This window comes from Pyrus communis, chromosome 14 (genome assembly GCF_041283825.1).
Source record: "Pyrus communis isolate YQ-2024b chromosome 14, ASM4128382v1, whole genome shotgun sequence".
NCBI classification, from domain to species: Eukaryota; Viridiplantae; Streptophyta; class Magnoliopsida; order Rosales; family Rosaceae; genus Pyrus; species Pyrus communis.
Genome location: NC_142578.1, coordinates 20079764 through 20104744, shown reverse-complemented (window position 1 = coordinate 20104744; position 24981 = coordinate 20079764).

Here is a 24981-nt window from a genome sequence, read left to right as displayed (position 1 = left end):
GAACCAAAAATGGATTCTCTTGGTCATCATCACGTCAAGCTCACCATGGACAACCAAGTCCATATGTTTCTATCATCAACTTAATCTTATCTCTCATGGAACAAATCTTTACAAGCCAAAACCATGAAGCCCACATATCATCATAAGCTGCCATCATTCACCCTCAACACCATCAAAACCTCATCGGCAAGTGGTTCGATGTGTCGTCATGCCACCATGCAACAACTGCTACGCTTGGCTAGTCACACTCACCAATGGCAGCCATGATGAACAAGACGATGGATGAGAGCCACTCTATATGAACCACGTTGGAAACCTATGAAACTCAAATTGGGTTATGCATCAATATCATAATAGCGATAGAAGGAAGAGTGAAGGAGACAATGGAAAGTCATATTTTCCCATTTATATTGTTGTTGGCTATCAATACTTTATTATTGGTAGTCTAATATTATTTGGGTTACTAATTAGTTTGATTTATGTTGCTTGCAGGCTTGTTAGAGAAAATGTGATTATTGATATCTATGTGAACATGACATATACATATGCATTGCAAAGCAAGAAAGAGAGTTGAGTTGTGTAAAGTATTTGAGTTGTGAAGATATTCAAGGGCTTGAGAATGAATATAAAATAATGAAATCTTGTATATGTCAGGCATTGGGGGAAGGGTTGAATATACAATTGGGCTTCGGGAGAATTGCCTACATACGAAAGTGGAAAGTAAGAAGTTAATTATGGAAATTTGAGCTTAAGGGATGAACAAGAGTTAACTCATATTCTAAGGTATTCAGAACAAGTAGTATAAGCATGGTATAAGACGTGGCTTCGGTGCCTTAGGTATGTGTTAGCGGGATTAGAAGGGAGTAAGTACATTCATGCATCTCATTTGCACATATTTTAAGCATTCAAAAGAACTATTACATTCTAACTATTATTTAATTGGTACTTTGTGTTGTGAAGTGATTTGCTACCTATTCGATAAATCATGTGTGGTGAACTCAAGCTTTTATTATGTAAGATTTTGTTTTATGGTGTACTGTATTTCAATTATAAATATTATTTTTTTCATCATGTCTTGGTTATAGAATTCATTTCTATAGCTAAGACATGACTAACGTCCTAACTTGTGAATAGTCCTTATTCGCGGGCCAGGACGTGACAATATTAGAAAGCAAAGATGCATGTATCTTTAGGTTTTAAAATTTTTAAAGATAACTTAAGAACAAGAAGATAAGTGTTTTAAAAAATTAATCTCCTAGAAGATGAAGTACTTCAAGATGCTTTATGTATATAGAAATTTTTTTTTTTATATATATAATTAATTTTTTATACACCTAATCCTTACAATTATCCTTTCTTATTCCTCCATAATTTCTCATTTGAAAGGAAAACCTGCATTGACTGCTGAGACAAGGAGAGCATTGTGCGAGTATCAAAATGAGCATCTCCGTTACTTAGTACTACGATCTAGTGGTATTTTTCTGTACTTGTAAGTGAGAGGTTTAGGTTCGATTCTTACCAAAGGCAAAGTTGAACCACATTATTATGGCAAACCCATTTTAAGGCTTAGCTCACTCCCCCACCCCTTAGACCATCTCCAACCCTTGGGTTAAAAACTAAAATTTTTAACCCAAAAAATTTAGGTTTAGGTTTTAACCAAGAAACAATTTTTCCCCTCCAACCCTTTTGGGTTAAATTTTTAGCCCAAGATTATTAAAGAATGAATTTAGGATAATTTTTTTTAACTTTTTAAAAAAAATAATTATGTAGACTATCATAATTTAATTTTATAAACATTTTTACTTGAAAATATTTAGATTTCGATAAATATTAAAAAATTACTAAACTGATACCATGAAACTCGTGGAACACTATAAAAGAATATGAAACACATAAAATAATTTTTTTTAATTATTTTAGCCGTTGAATTTAAATTTGGACCATTTGATCCTTTTTTTTTTTTTTTACCGTTAAATTTGATTATATTGGATCTTAACCGTTGGATTCAATAAATTTATAAATATAAAGGTAAAAGAAAAACATATATGGTGGACCATTCCCACTAACCCAAGGGGAATTTTGGCTCAAATTTGCCCCATAAATGAGTTTTGGTTTAAAACTCATATTTTCCCCTAAGGGTTGGAACAAGTTGAAGTAAATTTAGAACCTAAAATTTGAGTTTTAATCCAAGGGTTGGAGTAGGTCTTGGTGTAGATACTATTGTTTGTTAAAAAAAACTCTAGTAAAAATAAGCATCCCTCTTATATTCCCACAAACAAAAGAGAGAAAAAACCAAGTTTTTTTTTTTTAACCCCTCTCCTCCGTGAGATTACCCATCTCCTCCGTGAGAACCTCCTTCTCCCCTTTGAGAGTATCCATCTACTCTATTAGAACTTCTCCCCTTGTGAGATTTCTTCTTCCTCAGTGAAGCTTCTCTCTCCCCGCAAGAATTTTTCTCTACTCAGTGAAAAAGCAAACTGCCTCTGTTGCTAATTGAAGGAAAATCCTTCTTTCGATCCCTTTTTTTTTTTTTGCTACTGCCTTCAGTTGTTATGCAGATAGTTGTAGCCTAGTAATCTATCTGAGATAATTTGATAATTCACCTCAAATCTCTGTAATTTTCCACATTTTTGTTAATCTATAACTGCAAAGTTCTAGGGTTTTCTATGTTCTTGATTTTCTGGGTATCCTAGCCTTTGATCTATTGGGAGATAGATTCAGAATTTTTATATGATGGGTATGCGTTCAATCAACACTTTTAGAGGTGTGATGCCTTCTCAATCCGTATTATTTTTAAGCATGAATATAATTGTGTGGAACTTCAGAGGCTCTGGCTGCACCAAATTTCATAATAATGTTACTAATTTAAAGCAAAACCACAAAATGTAGATTATTACGATTTGTGAGCCTAGAATTAGTGGTACGAGAGCCCTTTCTATGGTAAAATCGTTGGGCTTCCTTCATTGTGGATGCTAATTAGTTCTCTAGAGGGTTGTGGCTTCTTTGGAATAACAGCAAGGTTCATATTGATGTCATTGACACAACTGATCAATCCATCTTGGCTTGTGTGAGGGGAGCTGGTTGTAACCCTTGGTTGTTTACATTCATTTATGCTAGCCTTTGTAAGCCATAGCTGCTATCAAGGGATTTTAATGAAATGTTAGAGGTGGGTGATAAACTAGGTGGTGCTTCTCTTTGTAGGATCAAGGACTTTAAATCTTGGTTGGAAGCAAATAGTCTGCTAGACTTGGGATATATAGGTCCTAAATTCACTTGGACTAACAAGAAGACTCTAGAAAGAAGTGATAGAAGCTTATGTAATATGGCTTAGAGAAACTTATTCCCGAAAGCTTGTGTTTTCCACTTACCCCGCACTAAATCTAATCATTGTCTTATTAAAATTAGTCTTCAATCTACTCATGTCCCCCATCCTCTTCAAAGACAGTTTAGATTTGAAGCTATGTGGCTTAGGTATGACGCAATTGATGAGTTTATTGTAGAAAATTAGGGTAATTATCATGATTCTACCATGGACAAGACTTGTGCTCAAGTTGAGCCCCCGAAAAGATGGAATGTCATGTCTTTGAGCACTTAAAGCAAAAGAAAACGAAGCTCCTTAGATGCATTGCTGGTATCCAAAAAGCACCGTGTAGAGGCCTAAACAATTTTCTTCTCAACTTGGAGCATGAATTAATTTCAAAGTTCAACAAAATTCTAAATCAGGAAGTTGTCTTTTGGCATCAAAAGCCTAGATTGAAATGGTTACAAGACGGTGATTATAATACCAAATTTTTCCATCTTACCACGATTGTGAAAAGAATGAGAAATAGAATTGAAGGACTAAAGAATTACCAAGGTGAATGGATTGTAGACCCTGATGACCTGAAGAGTTTTGTTGTGTAGTACTTTCAAACACTCTTCTTTCATGGGCAATGGTCTAGACATGTTACTTCTCTACCTAAACTCTTTTCTTCTATTCATTTGGACGATATTGGATCACTTAATAGAGAGATTGACCATGCCGAAGTTAAGGATAGCCTTTTTAGTATTGGAGGTGCTAAAGCACTGGGTATATGTAGGTTTCCTGCTTAATTTTATCAATTTCAATAGGGCAGATGTGCAAGTGATATTGTTGATATGGCTAAAACAGCATTTCAAACTCATACATTGCCTCATGGTTTGAATAGTACTTTAATCGCTCTTGTGCCTAAAATTGAGAACCCTTACATGATGCTGAACTTTAGACCAATTAGTCTATGTTTCACTTTATATAAAGTCATAACTAAGATTATTGTAGCTAGGCTTAGGCATCTTCTCCCTGAATTGATAATCCCAAATCAAGCTAGTTTTGTGTTTGGCAGACATATAATGGATAATATTCTCATTGCGCAAGAGATTTATTATAAGTTTAGAAAGTACAAGGGTAAGAAAGGTTTTTTAGCTTGGAAAATTGATTTGTCCAAGGCTTATGATCGTTTAAATTGGAGCTTTATCAGTAGTGTGGTCTATGAGATTAGTCTGCCTAAATGTTTGATTCATCTTATTATGGACTACATTTCTTCTGTTAAATATCAGGTCTGTGTTAACGGTGAATTAACAGAGAGTTTTAAGCCTAGTAATGGTATCAGGCAAGGCGATCCTTTGTCCCCTTATATTTTGTACTTTGTATTAAGAAGCTGTTTCACATTATTACTAATGAAGTCAATCCTGGTCAATGGAAATTTGTCAAAGTTGCTCGGTTTGGTCTCGGTGTCTCTCACCTTTTTTTTCCGCATATGATCTTATGCTCTTTGCAGATGCAACCCCAAAAACAAGCTAGGGTGATGAAGAGATGTATTGACAAATTCTACTTAACATCTGGCCAAGCTGTTGACTTTGAGAAATCTATGCTGTATTGTTCTCCTAATACTTGTGCAAATAAGGTTAGAGAAATCAGTGCTATTTGTGGTTCTCCTTTATCTGATAATCTTGGAAATTATTTGAGGATGCCACTGATCCAATCTAAAGTCTCTAAGTCAACGTACAAGGGTGTGATTGATAAAGTTCAGAGTAGACTTTCTTCTTAAAATAGTAATGTCCTTTCAGTGGCTGGAAGAACCACCTTAATTCTCTGGGTTGGGTTAGGTTTTGTCTTTAAATTTTTGAGTTTCGGGTCATAACCCCCTCAACCATGTGAAACAAGGGTAGAATTTGGTTTATTAATTCTTAGACCCGTCGATACCCGACCCACCTGCAAGTACTTAGCACCTCAATTTACAACTTGGCTTCTTCATCCTATAATCACCTGCAATCTCGCATTAGAAGTCTGCACAGTGCTTCCATGATTTTTGTTGCTCAATTCATTTATTATCAAATAAATCCATCTCTTTCTCCCTATTACTGCCAGCAAGAAAGCCAAATTTAGATTAATCTTACATATTGCCATTTTTAATAGAATGTCTCAAACTTTCTCTTAATTCTTCTATGTGTTCCTGCTGTCTATGTCCGATGGCATTACCCACAAACCATGAAACTATTGAACAAATTGCACAACCAAATAAAACATCCAACCCACCCACATATTGACAAGTTGGCAGGCTCAGTCTCTCTCGTCTGTCGGCCGAAAACAATTTGAAGAAATTGGAACTTGATCACTTCGGATCGGTCAACGGCTAAAGGCTCAACTTGCATCGCTCTGACCGATGCCCAGCCTACCTTAATCCAAGTTGTCACCTCTGCAATACCCGTGCATTCTATGCAAACCACTATGCTTCCAGCACGTGTTTGTGCGCATTTGGATAAGTTGAACAAAAACTTCTTTTGAGGGAACTCTGAGCAGAAAAAGAAAATTCATTTATGTCAATTGCAGAGGTGAATCAAGCTTTGTTGGATAAAATTGGATGGAGAATTCATGCAAAAGATATAGGTCTCTGGGCAAAAATCTATGAGGCGAAATACTTGCAAAGGAGCTCTATTTTGGATACAAAATTACATGAGAAGTCTGACTGCTTCTACACTTGGAAAGGAATTTTTTATTGAACTGATTTGTTGCACAAAGGAATGAAATGGAGAATTGGGAAAGGTGATGGTGTCAAGTTTTGGAAAGACCCTTGGGTGTTGAATGCTCCCTTAATTAATTATATTGATGCTAATAACTTTCTTGAGGAGGACGTTCCAATATTTTCTTTCTTTCGTGATGGTTGGTAGGACGTCAGTAAGCTAAGATTTGCTCTTCTAGAAAAATTGGTCCAAAAAATAATAGTTGGTCTGCTAGGACTATTGGTGCTGGAAAGGACAAACTTATATGGGGATGCATTTCATACGAAACTTTCATCGTAAAGGCAACCTATAAAGTGTTATATGATTGTGAAATAAGGCTTGCTTTTGATTAGTTTGGGATTTGGACTTCAAAATGCCCCCCAAACTTAAATTCTTCCTCTGGCTCACCGGTCAAAGTAAGTTACTTACTAATGAGCAAATAACCAAAAGAAACCTAACTGTAGATTCCTCTTGCAATCTTTGTTCTTGGCCTTTAGAGACCATTCTGCATATTCTAAAGGAATGTAGTGGAGCTTATTCTACGGCCAATTATGGAATATTTTTAATTCGGACTTCAAAGCATGGTTGATAGCTAATGTGACGTCAAAGGCAATGTGGTCTGACAAGATAGCATGGAATTGTCTATGTGTCTTTGCTCGCTGGTATATTTGGAAATTGAGGAACCACCAGATCTTTGAAATGGGTTTTTCTCTTCATAGTGATCCTAAAAAGGTTATTGCTGAAGCTGCCTTTGAATGGATGAATTCCCTTCTAAAAATTGAAAAACCACCTTCTCAGTTACATGTTATGTTGAAATGGGAGCCTCCTGCTTTTGGTTGGCACAAGTTGAATGTATATAGATCTAGAAAAATAATTTTGAACAAGATCAGTGATGGAGGAATTCTCTGTGACCAAAATGATGATTATTTAGGAGGTTTCTCTATTAATCTAGGGCAAGGGCAGATTCTAGATGCTAAAGTTTGGGGATTGCATTTCGGACTCCACCTTGCTATTAAAAAAGGCATATCTAAGTTAATCATCAAGATGAACTTTTCCTCTGCTCAGGGCCGGCCCAGGCCCAGTGCGGGCTGGGCGACCGTTCGGGGCCCAAAATAATTGGGGGCACCAAAATTATTAGGGTGGTATATTTGTATATGTTTTCGTAAGAGTATAAATATATAAAATTTGGTTCAATGACAAAGAAGTTTAACTAGAACTAGTGGTTTTGTCATTTGAAATTAATGAGGAGGTCTTGAGTTCAAAACACGATGTGTGCTTATTTTCTTTTCAATTTTTACTTTTCATTTAATAAGAGTATAAATATATAAAATTTGGCTAAATGATCAAGAAGTTTATTTAGAATCAATAGTTTTTGTTGTTTAAAATTAACGAGAGGTTCTAAGTTGGAAATGCTAAGTGCATGTTTATTCTTTTCAATTTTTACAAATTTTTGTTTGGTTGTTAATTTATTTTTAATTAATAGCTAGTAGTTATATGGGTTGTTATTTTTAAACATTCGTTCCTAATCTTCCACAAAGAGTAATGCGTTGACCAAATTTTTTAAACCAAATTTGCAAATCATATAACGTGTCATCAAAAAGTTTAATTTAGTATCAATTTATTACTTATACATATCAATTAAAGACTAAAAAATATCATTATTTTTTTTGTCCCATATTAACAAGGTTAGTAAATAAGAAAAAACATCTCACGATTTATACAAAAACACTTTAAAAGTTCAGATGGAAAACAAAACTCATATTTATCTACTTGTAAACTCAGAGTTTTTTTGTTCCTTCTTATAATACAAAATAAATTAGTTTTTCCTTGTTTCTAAATTATTAAATTTGAAGTGTTTTTCTAAGTATAATTTTATCGATGTCTTAAGTGTGAAAACAAATAATTTTCTTATATAAAGTGAGGGCACATTTTTTTATGTCGCCCCGGGCCTCAAAAATCTCTAGACCGGCCTTGCCTCTCCTGTATCATTGTTGAACCAGTCTGTCTTCTTATGCTGTATTATTGTTGAACCAGTCTGTGCAAGATACTTTTCACCCCATTGCCACCCTTTTGACGAGTTGCAAGGATTTGATGAGACGAATTACGCATTGTGAGTTAAAGCATATTTTCAGGGAATTGAACTATGTTGCATATCAACTAGCCAAATGGAGCTACAATTTGAACCTTCGGTTGTATTCTTTTCAATTTCCTCCCCTATGGGCCGCTCTGTTGTTATTAATGCTATGTATTAGTTTCATCTGGGGTGTCTTCACCCCCTCTATTCACAAAAAAATAAAGATTTGCATCAATGAATTCAACAAAAGTCTCAGCTCTCTATCAACCAATCAACAGTATCAAACACTCTTAAAGTTCAACATATTATTTGTCGGATAAGACGGACAAACCAGCAAAATATTCCTAATTAAAAAAAGTATTGTATGAGAGATTAATCCAATATCAAGAGAAAGTGAGTATGACTAGAGAAATGACTCTAATTATGTATTATGAATTTAATGTATTATTTACGTTATTACTTTATAAAGTCTATGGACCTTAAAGCTTTTAAGAAAACTAACTATTTTATGCATTTCGCGAGGTTATTATCTAGTACATCGGCCTTAGTTGGATCCAGATGATTTTATTATGTAATCGAGGTTGTTATTTTATCGAGGTTTTATAGTAGTACAAATTGAATTGAATACAACTAACTGGACCCAAATTTACAATGTTTTAAGGGTAAATTACATTTTACCATTTCAGATTTTAAGTCTATTGCAACATCTTACAATATCTTCAAAACATTTCACTTTCATATCTCAAGTATTACAAATACATATCATGAAGAACTCCACCCTGAAAGGGTTTTTGCAAACTAGATCTAAAAATCTTACAATAAAGCATCACCATTCACAAAGTATTGAGCATACATTAAGCACTCATCCAAGCTCATTGGGAACTGTAAAATTACACATATAAGTAAAACCGATCAATTTTGTGTTACACTAACATCTTGTGTGAACAAAAATATCAAATCATATATTGGGACATGGAGTACGATGCCCATGGGTCTAATCATGTTACATGATGACCTCCAATATTCGAGAACACTAAGTGAAGTAGATCCAATAAATCAAACAGCTTCACCCCTTCACACATAGATCCAACAGAGATGTAGCACACCAAAGCGAAAAATTAAAATGAAGCAACTCTCCTATAAAAAGCAATCAAACTATAAACTCTGCTAAAGAAATAAATCAAAACTAATCTCTAAGACAATTCTTGAAAATTAGTAAATAGAAATAAATTAAAAGGATAAAACCATATCGTCGCTCCACATCCTCTGAACACCCGAGAGTCATGTACCGGATAACCCCATAGTGTCACATTGGCTTAATCCAATCCTGATGCAATCAAACATCTTCCAAAATTCTTAAGTTGATGATGTTGAATACGAAAAAATACTTGATAAGTTTGTATGACAAAACCTATATATATCTTTCAATTTTGAATTACATTTGCAACTTCATGTTTTCGTTCAGTTTTGTATTCATACATCCTTCAATTTTTGAATTTCATAGACTCATGATTTGTTATATATCAAATTATATACACTAATGTCGTACACCTATTAAAAATCTGTCAAAAATTCTAAAATGTTAATTATTTTATAATTTATTTTTTATCTATGAGAACAAATTTGACTACCATGACAACAAAATATGGACCCTGGATTAGCCACATCTTCAACTAACGGTCAACTTAATAGATTTTCTTAGTTGATGTATGACGTTTAATTTATGGTAAGATGCTAGTATGTGAGTGGTTGAATAACACAATAGAGTTAGCTTCAGTTTGTTTATTTGGACTTCCTACACACACATAACCGAAAATGAAAAAGTTCAAAAACATTCACACTGTTGTAGGCCTAATTTACCGAATCATTATAAAAGACACAGAGAGAGGGTGTGGCGGGTGTAAAGAGAAAAAGAGAGATGTGTAATTGTGAGATGTTTGGTATTCCACCTCATTATGCCTTCATTTATAGTAGTAGAGAAGGTAAATTCCTTACCCTAATAGGATTACTACTCTAATAAGATAATATCTAGTCTATGAGATATGGTAGAATCCTATAAAGATATCTAAATCTCGAATGTCTAATCTCTAATCTCTAGTATTAGAAAGTCAGAAGTGAGTTTTTGTGTCTCAAGGCTTCACCAAAAAGAACTGGACACAAAAGCCCCTGAAACAAAAAAAAATACTACTGATGTAAATAATGAATCTAAATGTTCCATGGCATTTGTGTAAATAAAACAAAAAAAAATTGACAAAAAAAAAAGAAAAAAAAAGAAATTGAAACGTGGGAAAAGGCTGGAGAAAACTGCACCACGTGCCATACAAAATAGTTTCCCTCAAACTCTGTAACTTCCGCAAATCCCATTTCAGACGTCACGCTTTCTTGGCAGTTAGAACTTAGAACCCTATATATATTTACCCAATTGGTAAAATTTAATTGGCAATACATTGCAGTGGAAGCTTTTTTACTTACCATTTTTTTATGTTATTTTGCCATGCTTTTTCAGCATTGGAATTTACTTGAGTTTAGATTGCAGAAAGCGAGGATAAGAGAATAATTAGAGAGTTTGCAGTGGTGTTGGATGTGTATGAAGAAGAAAGAGGGAAGAAATCCGTGATTCCCATATCTGAAAGGTACTACAATTTTCGGTTTTGTAATGTTGCGAAAAGTTATTAACTTTCTATAAGCCAATGTCAAATGGTTAATAAGTTGTGTTTTATTGTAATGCTTTAGGTTCATAGGGATGAAAGTTGCTATTTACAAACAATTCGAGTTTGAAATCACTTTCGGTACCAAACTTAGTTTCAGCATGTTCCAAATTGACGGTTTTCTTAAAAACAGTCCAGCCAACACTGAACAGCCAGTTAATTTTGTGGCATCTAAGTTTTTGCTTTATCTTAGCTGAAGGAAGATATAGGTTGTTGTTTTGTTAATGACGGTGGATGATTTGGATGAAAGTATGTATCTTGAGAATTTTTTTGCTTTTAGTTGTTTAGGCTCGAATTGAAGTTTTGTGGAATGAGATTCTTATACCAAATTGTTTCTATGTTCATTGCAGGTAATATAAGATTCAATGATCTTTCTCTTTTTATATGCCTTTGTCAAGTTTCTTGGACCAATTAACTACATCTTTATAACTAACTTTGATAGGTGGTTCAACGAGTAGCTGATTTCTTTTTGCCCAAGTTTGAGTACTGTCAAGATTATTGCTCAAGTTACAGGGCAAGTTGAAGATTATTTCTGAAGTATGACGTGATCTCCTCTTCCCTTCTCTATTAATTTTTCTTTACTAGATAAAAATATCAATCCTTGCAAGTACATTATTTCACTAGAACAAATGTTTACCTGTACCAAAGGATGCAAGGCCAACAAAACTGGGGGATGTGGAGTGAAGAGCAAGCCTTAAATACTTCACTGCATCCTTAAAATTGTCATTAAAAATGCTGTGCACAAATGCATGAAATCCTCACTATTTGTAGAGTATGCCAATGGTATGGACAGTAACAGTGACTTCAAGCCCTCTGGTATGGGAACAAAGTATTGTAAGAGAAAGATTTGCTTTCATATTTAATCAGCTATTATAAGTGTTATCTTATTGAGGTTATATAACTAAAACACTACATGCATGATAATAGTACGTAAACATGAAAGAAACCTAACCTGATGTATTGCCTGCAGCAGCCATGGAAACAACTCGCACCGGGAGAAAACAATACCAAGCCTTCTATGAATTCCTAACTTTAACACAATGCTCTATGGGAAGCTGTTGTTGTTTATTTTTAGGGTTCATAGGGACCGGTATATATATAGGCCAAAAACTTTAAGTTCCATCCATAAAGGAAACATAAAATCTACTTTCTTGGCCTCTAAGTAATATATCATAATCATAATCGTTTACGGATTTCATCAATCCTATTTCCTATATAAGACTTATAATATATAAGATTGATATCTATTGGGTAATCAAATCACAATATATATTATTCCCTAATGATACACTCCTATTACATGTAGTAGACCATATCTATGTTGATTTATGTCGGACAAGTCCAACATTCTCCCACTTGGTCTACGAAATGTAATGCTCATGTTTTGTCTTAGATTAGAGACTAATATAACTTTAATGGCCATGTGCAATGATTATATCCCATCCTTATTCAAGTTTCTGTCAGATAAGCCATTCAACATGGAACTAACAAGATTGTAAAGTAATCATAACTCATAATCTTCATAATCACACATGTTGAATGCTTTACCTACATGAAAAACACCATCTAATTATGATCGAGAGATGAATTCATAACTGTAATTTTGTCTTTCCCTATATCATCTCAGATCCTCTTTATTGTAACCATGAAATTACACTTTATGCTTTAACAAACCTGTAAACTTGTCGATACAAGTATGTGTCACTCAATAAGTGATCGCATCCTTCATGTGATTTAAAACATGTATGTTAAAATTACATAATGCAGATATTATCTGCCTATATGCATGAATATATATATTACCTTATGTGAACACTTAATCAGAAAACATGTTTATGAATTAAAAATCTTATGGCAACAAAACTACAACAAAACTACAATCCACAGAATCCTTATGAAAAACAACTCACATATTCAGTGCAAAACTGACTAATAGCATCTACTCCCATTAACTTAGCATATCGAGATCTGCAATCAAACCCATGTTCTTTACATGTTGCTTAAAAGCTGCAATTGGTAACGCTTTATTCAAGGGATCTGCAAGCATTGATGCAGTGTCAATGTAGCTAACCTTGACAAAACCTTGTTTGATCTTCTCTCTGATGAGTCTGTACTTGATATGCATGTGTTTGGTACTTGAAGACCTCTTATTATTCTTGGAGTAGAAAACAGCTGCAGTGTTGTCACAAAAGATTTGCATTAGTTTAGCAACTATTCTCAACACATTCATCCCTTCTATGAATTTGCCAATCCACACAGCTTGTGAAGTAGCTTCAAAACATGCCATGTATTCAGCCATCATTGTGGATGTTGCTATGTTCTTTTGCTTCATGCTTTTCCAAGAAATATCACCTCCTGCCATCATAAATATGTAGCTTGATGTTGATTTTAATGAATCTTGACATCCTGCAAAATCCGAGTCATAATAACCAACTATTTCCAAGTCTGTGCCCTTCCCATAAACCAGCTTATAGTCTTTGGTTTTCTGCAAGTATCTTATCACTTTTTTGGCTGCAATCCAACGTGCTTGTCTCGGATTTGACTGATACCTCCCTAATAAGCTCAATGCAAAAGATATATCAGGTTTAGTGCATACCTACATATACATTAAGCTATCCACCACTGAGGCATATGGCTTGTCATCCATTTCTTTCTTCTCAATTTCAGTTTTTGGATATTGTTCTTTGCTTAATTTATCTCCCTTAGTAACTAGCACTTCACTTCCATTACTGTTTGACATATTGAATCTTTTCAGAATCTTGTCAATGTAACCCTTTTGTGAAAGACCAAGTAGACCTCTCTTCCTGTCACGTGTAATTTCAATTCCAAGGACATATGAAGCTTTTCCCATGTCATTCATCTCAAAATTGTCACTCAACAAGATTGTTGTCTCTTGCAATAGACTCAAATCGGTGCCTGCAATTAATATATCATCTACATAAAGTACTAAGATGATGAAATCTCTCCCACTAGACTTAACATAAATGCATTCATCTTCAGAGTTTTCAATAAAACCATGTGATTGCATAACTTCATCAAATTTTAGATACCATTGTCTAGATGTCTGCTTTAATCCATATATGGATTTCTTAAGTTTGCAGACTAATTCCCTTTCTCCTTCTTTGATAAATCCTTCAGGTTGTCGCATATATATCTCTTCCTCAAGTTTACCATTTAAAAAAAGCTGTTTTGACATCCATTTGATGAAGAAATAAATCATAGTGAGCAACTAAAGCCATTACAAACCTGAAGGAGTCTTTGGTGGAAACTGGTGAGAATGTTTCATTATAGTCCACTTCTTCTTGCTGGGTGTACACCTTAGCTACAAGCCTGGCTTTTAGTCTCTCTATATTTCCTTTTGAGTTTTTCTTTGTTTTGTATACCCATTTAAATCCAATCGGCTTAGATCCTTTTGGCAAAATTGCAAGTTCCCAGACTTCATTTTTCGGCATTGACTCAAATTCTGATTCCATAGCCTTTAGCCATTCTACTTGTTGTACGTTGTTCATCGCTTTTTTGTAAGTCGATGGTTCCCCAATGTCAATGTCAGCCTTATTTAAATACGCAACAAAATCATCTGAGATCGCAGGTTTTCTCAGTCTTGTTGACTTTCTGAGTACAGGTGCAACTTGGTCCATAATTCCTTCTACAACTTGATTTTGTGTCTGCAGTGCATTATTTGCATCATCATGTATCACTTGGTCATTCACTGCATCATTATTCACATTCATTTGAATCTCATGTACACCATCATTTGTGACTGGAGCAACATGGTCCAAGGCTAAATGGTTGTCTTCACTTAGTGCAATATGATGCAATGAATTAGTTGCAATTTCTTCATTTTGCTCTTCAAATTCAATTTCATTACTTGTTGCTTCCATCGATCCTTCTTCTATAAATTTCACCTTTCCAGTTTCGACAAATCTCATGGAGTGGTTAGGGCAGTAGAACATGTAACCTTTTGTTCCCTAAGGATATCCCACAAAGTAGCAGCTCACTGTCTTAGGATCTAGTTTCCTTTCTTGAGGGTTATATACCCTTGCCTCAGCCCTACAACCCCAAATTCGAAGGTGTTGTAGACTTGGTTTTCTTTTATACCATAATTCAAAAGGTGTTGTAATCACAGATTTGCTAGGCACTCTATTAGATATATAATTTGCAGTCTTAATGGCATCACCCCACAAGTACACAGGTAAGCTTGTTGCACTCATCATACTTCTTACCACGTCTTTTAATGTGCGATTCTTCCTTTCTGATACTCCGTTTTGTTGTGGAGTACCAGGGTTCGTGTATTGTGCCACTATCCCTTCATTTTCTAAGTAAAGTGCAAAAGGTCCAGGATTTTTGCCATGTTCAGTGTATCTCCCATAGTACTCACCACCTCTATCGGACCTTACCACCTTGATCCTTTTCTCCAACTGTTTCTTTACCTCAGCCTTGTAGATTTTAAAAGCCATAAGTGCATTAGACTTCTCAGAGAGCAAATACAAATGACAATACCTTGAAAAGTCGTCTATGAAAGTTATAAAATACTTATAATCGTCATATGTTGGAGTGGGAAAAGGTCCACATATATCAGTGTGCACAAGTTCAAGTAGATCGGTGCTTTTTGTTGCATTCTTCTTGTGCGAATTAACCATTTTTCCTTTTATGCACTCAATACATGTGGCTGAATTATCTAACTCTAGCTTTGGTAATATACCGGTTTTGCTTAGAGTCTTAACTCTCTCAATTGAAATGTGACCCAATCTTTTGTGACAGAGGGTGGATGATGTCTCAATTAGATTAAGCCCTTTTTGTCCAACCATATTAGCCATGTAACAAGATTCCTTGCAGTTAAGTTGAAACATGCCACCAATATGAGAACCATTTCCAATAACTTGCAAATTCTGATAAATAATGAAGCCACTGTCATTTATTGATAATTCAAAAATTTTCTTAACAAGCTGACTAACTGACCCTAGATTCCTTCTAATTGAAGGTACATAACAAACATCTCTCAAATCCAAAATAAAACCAGACTCAAGCTTTATTCTAACTGTTCCAATGAGCTTGACAGCAGCTTTGTCACCATGTCCCACGATCACTGAGATTTCATCCTTTCTTGGCACCCTTTTGTCTATGAAGCATTGCAAGGAATTAGTCACATGTATTGAGACACCACTGTCAATCCACCATGAATCTCTAGCAAATTCAGTGTTATTCGTCTCAAAACAAACTAATACTTCACCTTTATAAAATTGAAATATTACCTTTTCCCTTGCCATTTTCAATCCACTTCTTATATTTCTGACAATTTCCCTTCATGTGTCCAGTTTTCTTGCAGAAGAAGCACTTCCCTTTAACACTTTTGAAGTTGTTATTCACTCCAAGCTTTGATGTGCATTTCCCATTATCTGTCTTTTGATCATCGTTCTTGAAATCAGTAACCATGTTGACCTTCTTCTCAGAAATCTGTGACCTGATATGTTGTTCTTCATGTACACATATGGCAATTAATTAGTTCATACTCCACTTCTCTTTCTGTGCATTATATGTGCTCTTCAGTTGTGAGTATTCATTAGGCAATGAATTGAGTGCTATATGAACTAGAAATGCATCATTCATAGGAACATCCAGTGCATTCAGCTTCGCACCAACGTCCAGTAGCTCCAGTATATGCTCTCTCACACATCCCATACCATTATATTTCTTTGTCATGAGTTCATTCATGAGATTACCTCTCTCAGCTTTGTCTGATTCCTTAAACTTCTCATGAATCGAGGTCAGGTACTCCTTTACAGTCTCTGATTTCGGTATTCCTCCCCTCACTATGTCAGACATGGACTTTTTGATCACCAGAAGAGCATTACGATTTTCTTTCAACCATCTTTCGTATTTGGCCCTGACATCAACAACTGCATCTGCAACAGGTTCTTAAGGAGATTCTTCCCTTCTAGCTATGTCAAGATCCATTAACCCCAGACATATGTCTATGTCTTGCTTCCACTTTTTGTAGTTTGTACCACTTAAGGTTTGAACTGTGTTCACAACATTCATAACTGAATGTACAACATGCATACTTTAAAATTAAACATCCCAATAAACTTCATAAGACAAGATTAATTTAACACTTAGGAGCTGATGAATCAAACTGCTTCTAACACTAACATATACATTATATTAGTTACCTTCATGGTAGTTTCTAACACATATAAGCAGATAGAAAAAACCACAACCAGTGTAATGCATATATTATGTTATGCCATTCAAAAACTAACCTTGAAAACACGATCAACACCTATAAGCAGATGAACTGCATCCATGTTAGGATTTCGAATGCAATTGTGAACAGTAACTTGATTATATTATTCAGCTATTTCATGATAATCGGCTAGGGCTTGACTATATGATCTAACCAGATAACATATATATACTGATCACGCAGACTTTATAGGCACCAATGTACCATTCACTCAGCAGATTATACAAGCATTGATTATAGCTGTGATTGCAGGTTTTAACTATATAACCTAGGGCTTTGATACCAATTGTTATCTTATTGAGGTTATATAACTAATAACTAAAACACTGCATGCATGATAATAGTATGTAAACATGAAAGAAACCTAACCTGATGTATTGCCTGCAACAGCAATGGAAATAACTCGCACCGAGAGAAAACAATACCAAGCCTTCTATGAATTACTAACTTTAACACAATGCTTTATGGGAAGCTGTTGTCGTGTATTTTTAGGGTTCATATGGACCAGTATATATATAGGCCAAAAACTTTAAGTTCCATCCATAAAGGAAACATAAAATCTACATTCTTGGCCTCCAAGTAATATATCATAATCATAATCGTATAAGGATTTCATCAATCCTATTTCCTATATAAGACTCATAATATATAAGATTGATTTCTATTGGGTAATCAAATCACAATATATATATTATTCTCTAAATATACACTCCTATTACGTGTAGTAGACCATATCTAGGTTGATTTATGTCAGACAAGTCCAACAATAAGAACATGAATTGAATTAGTTGGTGATTTCGAAGTAATATGATATCATTTCCAACTTTATTGTTGTCTTCCATGAGAACTAAGTCTCTTTCTACTTGGTGACTTTGAAAATAATTTGAGTTCATTTTTGCATTTGTATTTGACACCCTTTTAATGATTGGGGTAAAGAACTTATTTCAAGGGATTAATGAGGTTAAGTTAGTCTTGAATGGACTATAAATGTTAGATAGATGCTCTACATAATTATTACAAAGGCATAGGAGTTATGAATGACTAATACCTTCATTCACAAACCTTCATAGTTAGGTAGCAAACTCCTAGTAGAAAAAATGCTCCTAATCATAGGGAAACATAGTACATTAAGATCAAGTGAGAACTGCAGTTATTCATATGAAAAGTTAGGCATACCAATTTCTTGGACAACTTTCTGGAAGGTTGACTTAGCAGTGATGTCGTGTAGAGGTCGGCAAGGTTGTCTGGGATCAGCTTGCTTGACCTCAATCTCCTGAGGCTTTGCTGATATGGTGTGGCAATATGTCTTGGCGTTGACGTCGTTGATAGATCATGTCTTGGTCAGGTTGTTACATATGTCACAGTCTTTATAGATCGTAGACGGGACCAACAATGGATGAAAACATCAGGTGCTTCGAATATGCTCAACAAAGCTCTTAACCATATCTCACATGTGCAGTAGTGAAGTAAGGTGAGTCTTGGAATGATTCAAAGATTTCGCAACCAAGGTCATATCATGGATCTCCAAGGTATTGCGATATCCTTAATGGTAAAGACATAACCATTTAGGGACATTCCTTGTCCAGGTTTTGGTAAGTAACCAGCGTCAGCATAACAAGCAAAGTAAGCATCATTCTGAGGATAAGGGGGGTCAGATCCGCTTAGGATGTGTTGGGATTGGCCCAAATTCGTAGTACCTTCAGGGTAGCGGAAAAATGTCTTTAATATCAATTAGTGGTTACATCTAGATGCGGTGTTGCATCTTTACTAAGAGATCAACAACTAATGATATGTCATGTCTAATTAAATGAGTTAAGTATAACAAAGCGCAAAGTTGAACTCAGATATGGAACTTTAGATTTCATAACCTGTTTAAGGGTCTCATTTGCATATAGCATATAGAATATCATAGGTATACTCAAAAGTAACACCTTTTGGGTGTAGTTCGACTGCTAGACCAAAGTACCGTTAGAACCACACTTGAACTACAAGTCAAGGCATAAACGAGTTTTCCCATGATCCTTCATCTTAAATTATGTCTTCAAGTGCGAGGCAGTTTTCTCAAGCTCTTTTAGAGTCTTAGTGAGATTCATGTCATTGACACAAACTGTAACTCTAGTAATTCAGAATTAGACTTCATAATTTAACACGAAATGGCATAATTTCATATCCCTGACTGATCAAATAATCACTTAGACGGGAATACCACATCCACATGATTGCTTCAATCCATAAGTGAACGCCTCAAACAAGTTGAGAGAGTGTTCTATGGTTTGGAACTATTTGAACCAGTCTATGTAATTCTTTAGGAACTTACATGTCAATCTTCATATCAATATCCCAATGGAGAAACACTAACTACATTTCATATTTTGCATCAATCACATGACATTTGTGAGAAACTTTGCATCGTAATACGTGCATCATATCGCACTATTTCATTCATCTCATTATGCTTCCTTTTCCACTAGTAACACAGCAGGGTTACCTTGGGTAGTGTAGGAACTACAAGTCCAAAGTAAACTTTTGGTAAGGAATTTAACTTGGATTATAATTTCGATTGTCCAATGTTGTCATTAATCAACAGAACACAGGTCTATATCATTGTTTTTCATTATGTCGGTAGCTACCATGCGAGTGAAAACATTATCGATGACAATCTCATTCCAATTCCATATCTTATCCAAACTAGTATACTGGACCAAGAGCTTCAAGTCTTAGGAATAATTTGGATTAATCTCATGAGATGGAAATGATTTGAGATATTGTTCGAGTATAGATTCATTTTGTGCCATGATCTTCTTCTTCTAAGGAAGTGAATTTTATGACCTGAGTAATTTGTCATGCTTCAAGCCAAGACAGATTGATTGGCTCCGCCAGTGTATGGACCATCTAACAGGGGTGGCACACCCTTCAGGGTTGTTGACTCGACGTTCATTAAGTACGTCTATCCTTGTAGGCATGTTTACATCTGATATAAGATCTTGTCACTTTAGCTAGGTTAGAGGAATGCATATGGAGCAACATTTTGAAAGCTAGAATATAGTTGGTAACGTCCATGCAAATTAGCGTCGTTCTTCAGAAATGTTGACATGATTATCTCCTCCTAACGATGGGAAGACTGTTTCATTGAAGTGATAATCCCCAAAATGAGTGGTAAAGAGATTGCTTGCAAGGGCTCTAAGAGAGCTAGTGCGAAGGAGAATCATAATGACAAAGATTCATATCCTTCTTTAAGGACCCATATTGATGCGTTAAGGCAGCGCAACTTGGCACATGGAATGCACACCCAAAACGAGTAAGTACAAAAAGTCAGGTTCATACACAGTAACCAATTATAACATCGAATAGGTTGGATGGTAATGGACCTTAAAGCGGACCAACATAGCTACGTACAAGATTGCATAGCATAGGCAGAAACCGAAAGCTTAGTGCGTTCACCAAGGTTCGAGCGATAAATTAAATTGCGCTTTATGATCACCTACGACGCTATTTTGGGGTGAACATGGGAATTCGATGTCCTATTATAAAGCCAAAAGGGATGATCAAAAACCTTCGATATAAACTCTTCGACATTATCTAGTCTTCCAGACTTTATGGGATAATTGGGGTGGTGATCCCTTAAAATCGACGAGGAGGTTTAGCAGCAATGTGTGTGGACAAACATGTGACCAGTTTATCGATACATCAACCAAAACCATAAGTATTTATATGGTCCGCATTTTGGTTGGATACGTCCACATATATTCCCTTGACTCCACTATGAAAAGAGGGTGAATTTGTATCTTTACGAGGGATAGAATTTGTATTTATTTATTTTTAGCCTTGTAAAGAATTTTGGATTTCTTTTTATAAGAGGAATTATATTTTTCAGCCGTCATTTTAGCTTCTCTTTATTTATTTATTTTTATTCACACGCCGTATCTGGGTTCGAATTTCTTGTCGACCCTGGGTTCCGAGCGTGACAATATTTCCCTAACAATAATTTCTTGGCTCTTTGGCTCGCTCTTACGGACCATCTAATCATGAAAGATATTGCTTGAAGCACACCATGATTACGTCCATGAATGAGTACGATTATGAAGTTTATAAATTTGATTGAATTTTGACTCGAGAATACTTTTCTCATCCCTCCATGTTTCTAACTCACTCTTGAAACAACATTGTGAAAAGCATAAATTTACCAAATTTTTGGATCTGATTGCTACCACAAATGTAAGCCAACGGTATAGACTCAACTTCCACTGGAGTCTACCAAATGGTGATACCTTGTTTCGGCTAAGGCCAATCGAAAATGGATCATCTACTTCGGCATAGGTGTATTGAACATGCCTCGCCAACTTCGGCCAGAAAGTTTCAAAACCAAGTCTGGGGTTGTCTCTCTCACAAACCAATTTCGAGTTTATTTTCACACATATGGTAGAATTAGGGCCCGCCAAGGGGTGGCATCACAACTCGAAGCGTGATCCTTAGTACCCAAGACCTAAAACTTCAACAATAGGGATAGTATTCCTGAACCTTAACCCTGCAGAATCAACTTCCATCTTGATGGAATAGATCATTGATTATGCACCAGTTCGTGCCCCTACCAATGTCGTTGAGGAGTATCATTTTCGTAGTCAATATGCGAGACTAATTTTGCTCCACCAAACACCATTAAAAGAGCAGAACTTTGACATGAATGGCTTTGTTAGTTGAAATCCCTTAGTAACTTTGGTTTACTTTGTGAACATTTTTCTATGTTCTTGGATTCATGTTTGGTGTTTGTTTTAGTTATGGATAATCTTATCGATATTGTCCTCAAATATGAGTTAATTGAATCATGTTTCTAATACATGTGACCAAATTCAATTTAACATGTGATTAGGTATGAATGTGGGAAAGTTAGTTTTTTGGATGAATGCGATACTATGCACACTAACTTTTTACCCAAATCATATATCTAGCAACGACTTTAGATCTATCCAACCTAATTAAGAGCATTGGCAGGCTCCTTGTTGTATGAATGACACTAAATTACCATTTAAGAGACCTTATATTCTCCCTATTTCGAATAAACATCGTTGAGTTTTAAGGATATTCGAGATGACAATGATCATGAATGAAACCACTGACGAAAATAGAATGAAATATCTTTGCACCACCTCCAAAATACAAAGCCCAAAGCTATATTTTAGGACCAATGGACTGTCTCCCAAACTAGAAACATGCCACATGTGGTCAGCCTGCAGGCAGGTGATTCGAGTAGTTTACTTGCTTTGGCACGATTGTTTGGGACACTTGGATCGAACAATGACACTACGACGCATCTCTTTACCCAAAGTAAAAATCTTATGCTTACAAGAACACTTTGTTAAACCCACTCATATTTGAGGACAATATCGATAAGATTATCCATAACTAAAACAAACACCAAACATGAATCCAAGAACATAGAAAAATGTTCACAAAGTAAACCAAAGTTACTAAGGGATTTCAACTAACAAAGCCATTCATGTCAAAGTTCTGCTCTTTTAATGGTGTTTGGTGGAGCAAAATTAGTCTCGCATATTGACTACGAAAATGATACTCCTCAACGACATTGGTAGGGGCACGAACTGGTGCATAATCAATGATCTATTCCATCAAGATGGAAGTTGATTCTGCAGGGTTAAGGTTCAGGAATACTATCCCTATTGTTGAAGTTTTAGGTCTTGGGTACTAAGGATCACGCTTCGAGTTGTGATGCCACCCCTTGGCGGGCCCTAATTCTACCATATGTGTGAAAATAAACTCGAAATTGGTTTGTGAGAGAGACAACCCCAGACTTGGTTTTGAAACTTTCTGGCCGAAGTTGGCGAGGCATGTTCAATACACCTATGCCGAAGTAGATGATCCATTTTCGATTGGCCTTAGCCGAAACAAGGTATCACCATTTGGTAGACTCCAGTGGAAGTTGAGTCTATACCGTTGGCTTACATTTGTGGTAGCAATCAGATCCAAAAATTTGGTAAATTTATGCTTTTCACAATGTTGTTTCAAGAGTGAGTTAGAAACATGGAGGGATGAGAAAAGTATTCTCGAGTCAAAATTCAATCAAATTTATAAACTTCATAATCGTACTCATTCATGGACGTAATCATGGTGTGCTTCAAGCAATATCTTTCATGATTAGATGGTCCGTAAGAGCGAGCCAAAGAGCCAAGAAATTATTGTTAGGGAAATATTGTCACGCTCGGAACCCAGGGTCGACAAGAAATTCGAACCCAGATACGGCGTGTGAATAAAAATAAATAAATAAAGAGAAGCTAAAATGACGGCTGAAAAATATAATTCCTCTTATAAAAAGAAATCCAAAATTCTTTACAAGGCTAAAAATAAATAAATACAAATTCTAGCCTCACATCTAATTCGATCTCATCTCGCCTACCCTTTTAACGGTCTAATTCGTAAGCCTGCATAACAATAGAGGGGGAGCTTCAAAAGCTCAATAGGGACATAACCTTAACACAACAAATTGACAATACTAAATTAAGTGTCATGAAATCACATAACCAAATATCACATTATTATTAGTAACAATGCATAAGTGTAACGCAATACTCTTCATCTCTACCCGTTAATTAACATAATAAAACATGCGGACCAACACATCTCATACCGTGCATTTTACCTCTGCAGTGGTGGTTCGAATGTTCTAATATACAAATTAACCCCCTGTAACTCAATCATCCCAAATTTCCCCCTCTGTTAATCATCTTGCCCAAACCCTTCGTCAACTGTCCCAAATTACGCTTAAAGAATTTGTGCACTGTGAGCTCGCCTGAGAGTTGGTACCTGCTGAGAGTTTGGCTCAACTATACAAAAGATCCTTTTCATTACCCTTATTCCATTATTCATTTCTCCACACCGAAAGCTCCAACCACATGACACATGATGAATGATTCACAAATATTCTCAATTCATCTCGAACACATATCACAATATATTCCCAACAAATAACATCTCAGCAATGGTTTCCATAATCAAGAACAAGTAAACACCCAAAGGGAACATTTATCCAATTAGCATCAAATCACATTAATTAACCAATAATATCCATAATAATATAGCATTCCATGAAATTTAATATAATCAATCTCTGTAAAGCTCTGCCGTATTTCCCCTACTTGGATTCCAAAGCATTGCTCCAACCCTTTATTTAAGGAATTCACCCCCTTGATAAAAGCCCATTCACAAGTATAAGCAAATCACTATATGCAACACAAGAACTTTAATCCCAGTCAAAGCACTTTAGATTACTAACTTAACAACACCCATTTCACATGGTCATAACAGAACGTTTGAATGAGTACAACATTGGAGAACAAGGAACATGTGAAATAAAAATATAAATATGCATTCTGTCTTCTTGGTGTATAAGCTGGGTGAGGAAACATAACTTTAGCCAACAGTTAAATAAAGCCTTTCATATGATTAATGAATAAGTATATTAAACCACATATATAAGCAAATTACCAAATGCATGACATGAACTCTAATCCTAATTAACATATTTAAGTTTAGCGATTCCGCAATACTAATCCACAAGTTACTATATGTTGATCAACTCCAAACACATGCTTTACTTGATACAGTTGAAACTATACCTATGAACATATGCAGATAGTTCCTTGCCGAGAAAGCTAGCTCGGTTTACTCAGGCTTGTGCAAAGTTACATGCATGAATACCAGCATATACATATATAGTTTCTCTCAAAACCAATAAGAAAGATATATGTTCGAATTAATATGCTCGAGTCCTCTTTTATACAACCACCTCTAATAAAGGTAAGAGATAATATTTAGCATGTGATAATTATATATAGGTTCAGTCCTATCACTTTTGTGTAGGTAAGATGATCCCCAATTGTAAAGTCTGATAGCCATACGTCTATGCAGATATACATACATATATA